This window comes from Tupaia chinensis, unplaced genomic scaffold (assembly GCF_000334495.1).
Source record: "Tupaia chinensis unplaced genomic scaffold, TupChi_1.0 Scaffold148904_1, whole genome shotgun sequence".
Taxonomy (NCBI): Eukaryota; Metazoa; Chordata; class Mammalia; order Scandentia; family Tupaiidae; genus Tupaia; species Tupaia belangeri.
The window spans coordinates 465,782-473,351 of record NW_006208752.1 but is presented as its reverse complement, the minus strand read 5'-3'; the positions used below and the strand labels follow the sequence as shown (position 1 = coordinate 473,351).

The window sequence follows — 7,570 nt, the reverse complement described above, 5'->3', positions numbered from 1 at the left end:
AAGAGTGGGAGGAAAAAGGTCTAGTTCAATAAGGGGGAGACTGGAGATGGATGCAGGAATAAGGGATCTAGAGAAGGGAAAGACAAAGATCAAAACCTAGAAGGTGGGGCAGTTCAAAGAGATGGTAGGATGCAACGTGGCTGAGGTGGATGACAGCTGGATTTGTCTGAAATTGAGAAAGTTGAGAAAGAGGTGATGGCACATGGAGGTGGTAGAAGATTTTTTTCTTGAGTGCTTAAGTTATCAAAGAACTTGGGATGTGTCCTGGTGGTCACCAGATGGCGGTGATACAGATGTAGGAAAGTCATAAATGTGCAGGTGTTGGTGCTGGGCAGTTGCTTGGAAGCAGCAGTGGTAAGTGTGTAAGGCTGACTTCTCCAGTCCAGTAAATTACGAGAATGGATCAACATTTTTAACAATAAAGACTAATATGTAGCATGTTTCAACCTGTTTAAAATCCTCACAGCAATACTAGAACTTCTGGTTATTTCTACCCTGTTTTAAAGGTGAAGGGCTTGAAGTACAGACAGGTAAAGTCACCAATGACTCCATTTACTTAGAGGCAGAGGTTGGGCTGAAAGCCAGATAGTGTAGATTTAAGCACTAGGGTACTAGGATTTCCATTTTGAAAGACTTAGAAAAGAAATGTTAAGAAAAAATAAATCAAACAATTGAAGATCAATTAAAAGATAACATTTAGTTATCCAATTTTAAAATGTGAAGAACTGGAGTACTTTTTTGAAATTTGAAAGAAGTAAATTTAGCACAAGAATTGAAAATGTGTTTGATAAATTTGTGCAATTTAGTAACGCAAGAATTGATTCACACTGAAAACTGCCACTCTTTTAAAAGCTCCAGTGAAATAAATGTATATTTGGCTCTTCTTGATCTTGAGGCGTATGTCTTTAATTTTTTGTGCTTATTTCAGGTTTATTCTTAAACAGTTTGCCTCTTATTCTTATAGTGCTGTTGACAAAGCAGTAGTACTGGGCTATAGGAGACTTCTTGTGTGCCGTGTGGTGTTTATACAGATGCATGTTGAAGTGGTTACCACAGGCAAGCAAATGAACATATCTGCAGGAAAGTGTTTATGCTCTTACTTGTGAGAACTTCCTTCTATGGGTTTGACTCTACACTCTGTACAGATCTCTTTAATAAGCTTTCTCCTAGTTTTTTTTTTTTGGAGAGGTTTTCGCTATAGGGCGTGTGCACTCGCCAGACAGACAGAGAGAGGCATAGAGACAGAAAGTGAGAAATCACCCCTCAGAAGGGATGGTCACACCGCAATCCCTTCTCCTCCATTCTCCTCTTGGGATCTTGGGCACGCACGCACACGTGACTGGCATGAGTTTTAAGCCACCAGGTCCGGGACGCGAACCGCGGTCGACTACATCGGAGTCCAGCGACATAGCCATTATGCTAACTGCTGGTTCCCCTTTCTCCTAGTTTTTAAAAATCACTTTACTAAATTTAAAAAATGGGGACCAGGTTTTGGCTCAGCAGTCATTCAACTGGACTTTCATGGAAGGTCTTGAGTTCATGTTCCTAAACCTTTTTGTGTACCCAAGGCAGACACGTGTGCCCATGTTCTGAGATGGCTAAGATGGGTGTGGACAGCTGTGTAAAAGCCCTGTTGAGGATACCTGTCTCTCTCTCTCCCTCTCTTTCTCAGGGGAGGGGAAAAAAACCCTGAAAAACCTCAAAAAAGTCATCCACAAGGTCAGCAGGTGGTGTGGAAGTTAAGGTGCTACACTCCCACATGGCCAATAGCACTTCGAGTCCTGAGACCTAGCAGCTTGAGAAACATGCCAGGTGTGTGTGCATGCGTGCCAAAAATTTCAAGAGGAGAATGGAGGAGAAAGGATTACAACATGGCCATCCCTCCAGGGGATGGTTTCTCACTTTTCCTCTCATTGTCTCTCTCTCTCTCTCTCTGGTGAGTGCACACACCTTTTGGTCAAAACCTTAAAAAGAATAGTCATCTTCTTTTTGGCTTAGAGATTGATTTTGGGTGGCAACCATACAAAAATAAATGCAGCAATGGCATTGTGGTTCATAAATGGAAGAGGCTTGAGTTTCCAGTAGTTTGTGTATCTGTAAATTTACTGAGACTTGGACTTTAAGAGGAACTTCTCATTATAAAATTAGAAGGATGGATTTTTAGATTCTTAAATCAGTCTTTGCAAAATTATTCTGTTCTAGTTTGTTGAAATGGGACATTGGAAAATTTATTCAGAACAATGGATACTTACCTGGGGTAATTTATTGCTGTGAAATTTTGAGACAACCATTTCATTTCAAATAGTTTAAGAGGAATGATTATATATATATATATATTTTAAGTTCTAAGATTTTGAACATTATTTCAACTTATTTATTTATTTTTTGGAGAGGTTTTTGCTATAGGGTGTGTGTGCTCACCAGAAAGACATAGACAGAGAGACAGAGAGTGAGAAATCACCTCCCGGGGGGATGGACACACTGCAATCCCTTCTCCTCCATTCTCCTCTCAGAATCCTGGGCATGCACACACACGCACCTGGTGTGAGTTTAAGCCACCAGATCTGGGACTCGAACCGAGGTCAACTACATGGGAGTCCAGCGATATAGCCATTACACCAACTGCTGGTCCCCATTTCAACTTATTTTTATTCACCAAGTTTTTAAATGTAAGATTTAAAAAAGATAAGATATGTGATCTTTCATTAAGCTTGTAGAGATACACATAATAGTAAATTCTCAATGAAGTTACTTCTGTGGTATTCCTGCTCCTTTGCCAATAACAGGAATTGATTTTTTCAAAAGTTTCCTTATTTATTTCTTCTATGAGCGACTGAAGGAGAGAAAGGGAGGGAGGGGCACCCTCCAATCAGGTCCTCATACTGTGATCCAGCTGCAGCCTCAGCCAGCAAGGCCCACAGGCACGTGGGCCATGTTGTGTATTGCCAAGTCCATGACATATGAGCCTGAGACCTTCCTACATGGGTCCAGTACTGCAGAGCCTTGTGGAATTAATTCCTGGATCATGGAATTGAGAAATTTGAAATGATCTATTCTAAATACTCTTTACTAAGACTTTCATGTTAGACAAATGGTGTGGTGTTTTGTTTAGAGACCTAAATGTGGAGGTGTTCCAGTGATGGCAGGACGTTTCCTAGGTGACTGTGGGGAAATGGGACAGTGTTGTCCTCAGCTTCTGTGGTGATGGGACAATAATTTCCAGCTGCTACAGGAGTCAGACTATCGCCTGGCCCGGGGGAAATATCCCTGCCTTCTGGTTGCAGCTCTCTCACCCTCTGGGTCTGCATGCTGCATTCTCTCAAGCTCATTTATGCTAACAAGAGAGGAAAACACCCTATTGGCACATTCAAGCACCAAGAGGCTCTTACAAATGTCCCCTCTGACAGCCTCTGAAGGGGCTTTTCAGCTGTCACCATGACCCCTGCTGGGCTAAACATATGTTTAGAACATGTGGAGGAATGGTCAGGTTTAGAGGCCCTGCTGGCACTCGGTATTATGCCTGGCTCAGTTTTCCGCTTGACTTGCCAACATTCTAATTGTGTGGAGCTTGCAGCTGCCACACAGTCATGCTAGCCTCAGTTTGGTATTTCTGAGCTCCTGAAGATCCCACCAGTTCTGCCAGAAGTCCTTCCAGTTGTTACCACCCGGATTGCTTTCAAGTTCAGAGCAAAGCTAGAGAGATGGCTCCCATCTCGCTCTCGCGCTTGCTTAATTACATACAGTACGTTCATGGAGGACGGCTGTGTTAGCTTGGCTTGCATAGTGTCCACCACAGGGCCCTGGGCAGAAGAGCATTTAATGAAAGGCTCAGGGGTTACTCACCAGTGTTTTCCCAACTCCTCTGTTTCTTCTTGCTAAGAGCATGTCTGGGTTACACCAACGCTTCAGTTATGCAGGGGATCTTTCCTCTGAAGCAACGCAACTGTAAGTTGAGTGTGAGTAGATCAGTCATGATATTTAACTGGCAGATTTTCATAAGGGATCTACCATATTTACCTGAATGAGCCCTTCAAATTTCTGCTGTCACTAGTCTCCAAACGTGAGGGATCGGATGTGTTAGGATAAAGTACAAATATGGTGGATATGATAAATAATTTGATTGGTCCTGTGAGATATTATTAGAGTCTGTAAAATTGTTGTTTCTGATGTCTTTGAGTCATGGCATTGAAGCAGAGAGAAAAGATGAGATTTGGAAAGCAACTAACATTTTTCTCTCTCAGGAACCATGACTTAGTCTGTATAAGCATTTCTCCTTTAATACTGCCAAAGCCCTAGGAGTCAACTGTTTTGTGTTTGTTTGTTTGTTTGTTTGTTTTGTAAGTTTTTGCTGTAGGGTGCATGTGCTTGCCAGAGAGAGACAGACAGACACAGAGAGAGCAAAAGTGAGAAATTACTCCCCTGGGGGGATGGTCACACTGCAATCCCTTCTCTCATGCACTTTTCAGGATTTGGGGCATGTATGCACATGCATCTGGTACATTTTTCAAAGTACTGCTCTGGGACTCAAACTGTGGACTCAGCTATGAGGGATCTAGCAGCTTAACCACCATGCTGGCTGGCCCTGATGCAACATTTTACTCCTTTTTTAAAAAAAAAAATTATATTCAATTACTATATATCATTGCAGCATACAAAATAAATTTTCGCAGCATGAATACACTGTATATTAGTCCAGTCAAAGATATTACCATACCCATTATTATCAACAGGTATCTTTTCATTTTTGTGTCCCTTAAATTTTTTTTTTCCTTTTCTCTTGATTCCTTCCCTCTCACCCACTCCTATTTCCTACCCTCCTCCATACTGTGTCTAATATCCACAGCTGCTCTCCATGCCTTTATACCTTCCAATCTTTCAGTTTCTGCCACAGAGTGCAGACATACAGTATATATTGAGGGCAGACATACAATGCCTCTCTTTCATTTTACTCCTATTTAAAAAATGGAGAACTTGAGGCCTGAGGGCTAAGTGTAACATCCTAGGATATATATTTCATAAGTGGTAGAAATCATTTGCTCCAGAGAGCTCTGACTTCAAAACTAATGTTTTTTATTTGAACATAATACCCCCAGGTTCACACTTATCTTTGTTAATATATAAATGTATATGTGTTGATCTTTATTTATTAATTTTCCTAGTTTGTGAGGGTTTTTTCCAGAGAGATATAAAGAGAGACAGCAAGAGAAAGACAGAGGGAAAGTGAGAAAGCACCCTTCCTGGGTCATGGCCAAAAGCAATTCATTCTCCTCCATCTCTTCTCCTAGGGGTTTAGGCATGCCTGTACACACATCCAGGGTGTTTCTCAAGCTGCCAGGTCCAGGACTCAAAGTGCACATTTGACCATGTGGGATCCAGCTGCCTTAACCACCATGCCATTTGCTGAGCATATGTAGACTTTTGAAAGTCATTTATCTGTCCTTTTATCATCTACCAAGGCTGCTGGACAAAACTATCACCTACTTTATGAGATGTAAATATAAATGATTGAAGCTCATTTTAAAAAATATCCTTTTCCTGCTTATATCAAATAAGAGCCATCCCTAATATCACATACCTTGGGAGGCTATGAAATTATACTAAAGCTGTCCTTGTACATTTCAGAAAGTTCTACTTGGAAATTGCTTTCAGAGCAAATTTTTAAACCATATCTTGCTGAGTATTATATGAGTCAATATTTTCTGGAAGGGTATAGAAGGGTATAAGTCACAAAAGACATTGGGATGGCCAGGACAAACATGTGGAGGTCTTCTAAAAGAGGTGGCCTGGCTAGAGCAGGGGGTGTTGGAAAGTGATGGACCTAGAGCAAGAAGGGAGGTGCATGGCATTGCAGGTCAGAGCATGGGCCTAGGGGAATGTAGGTTGGATCAGCCCCATACCATCACTTAGTAGCTGTGTGACTTTAAGAATTTATTTAATTTCTCTGATTTTTCATTTCATTATTTCTAAGATGGGGATAACGGTTTTACCCCCTTTCCCACAGGTTTACTGATAATACCCAATGAAGTACTTTTTTAGTGCTTTAGCATAATGTCTGGCATGTGGTATGAATTGATAAAGTGTAGCTACCATTTCTAGGACTAGCAGTGACATATCGTTTTTTATTTTGCTTAAGGGTTGAAATGTTTTTCTGAGGCCTTCATAAACAATGCGATAAGTAAGCAAATTTCAAATTTCTGTTTTTGCAGAAGAGCACCATGGAGGATGGCTTGGAGGGGTGTGAAAATATAGACACAGGTAAGTTTCAGAAATAACAGAAGACAATACGGTACTATAGGAGCAAAAAGAAATGGCAAGTAACAGGCATAAAGGGAATTGGACTGGTCCTGACTGGTGAGTGTGAGAAAGAGGCACTGAGCTAATTCTGGGGTTGGCCTGGATGAATGGGTGGCATCAATATCCAAGACAAGGAATGTATGAGTAAAAAGATATTAGGAAAACAGTATTTTTGAGGTGTTGGATTTGAGAGGTCTTTGAAGGAGTCAAGTAACAGTGTATGACCTAACACCAAGCACTGGGAGAAAGCCTGGTACATAGGAAATGTTCATAAATATTTGGCAAATAAGGGAGTGGATAAGTCTAGGAGCTGTACATATGGTAAAAGAAGGATGAGAAGAAAGACTCTTGGGGTCCATTAACACTTAGTGGCTGAGGAAAATAAAAGCAGTTCATAAAAGAGATGGAAAACAGATGACTGCCAAAGAGTGAAGGAAAACTAAGTGGAGGTCATGTTTCACATACCTAAAAATGACTTTCAAGTAGAAAGGAATCTTCTACAATGTTAACATTCATAGAGAGGACAGGTAAGATGCCCCGTGAAAAGAATTCATATTTGAAGATGGGACCTCTCATCACAGTATGTTTAGTGGAGGCAAGGACAAAATAATGGCTGAGTTGAAACTAATAGGTGAGTATGAGGGTATAGCAAATGATGACTGAAGGTAACTCATCTTTCAATGGACATAGGTGTCAAGAGATTGATGTATTGGGTGGTAGGTAGAAAAGGGTTGAAACTGGCCCCTTTGCTTGGCTATCTCTGTAGGGCAAGCAGCAGAGAAGGGCATATAGGATAGAATCACCTGTGCAGTAGTGAATTACAGAGGTAGAAAAGGATTAGCTCAAGAACAAGCATGGCGGAATTAACCTTGAACAGTAGATAGGCCACTTTTTCTCCCAAGATTGGTAGAACGGAGATGAAATGGGCCAGAAACCTGAAAGAACCCATATACTTTTATCTTCTAGATTTATTATTTCTGCGCAGCAGGAGATGAGATTTTCTATTGAAGCAAGGTAAGTTACAGTGAGACAAAATCTTGAAGCGATATCTGGAATGCATCTTGGGATGGATGGAGTGGAATTAAACCAGTCATATAGCAGTGGTGCTGGTGATTTACTTAAAGTTAGAGGCAATATTTAATTTTTTCCAAAAGTACTATAAGGTTGGACTGATAGAGATATAGGTTTTTTTTTTTTTTTTTTTTTTTTTTTTTTTTTTTTAGAGGTTTTTGCCATGGGGCGCATGTACTCACCTGGAAGACAGAGAGAGACAGAG

General features: G+C 40.8%; 1 long non-coding RNA gene across 1 annotated transcript in view; it reads left to right on the top strand.

Moving 5' to 3' along the window:
* The window catches only part of LOC102482544 (uncharacterized), an 11,609-nt gene extending 4,300 nt beyond the window's left edge, over positions 1-7,309 (top strand). Inside the window, exons 2-3 of the long non-coding RNA XR_337688.1 lie at positions 6,207-6,255; positions 7,261-7,309. This is a non-coding gene — a long non-coding RNA (uncharacterized LOC102482544). The remainder of the gene's footprint in view (positions 1-6,206; positions 6,256-7,260) is intronic.
* Positions 7,310-7,570: the final 261 nt, after the last annotated feature.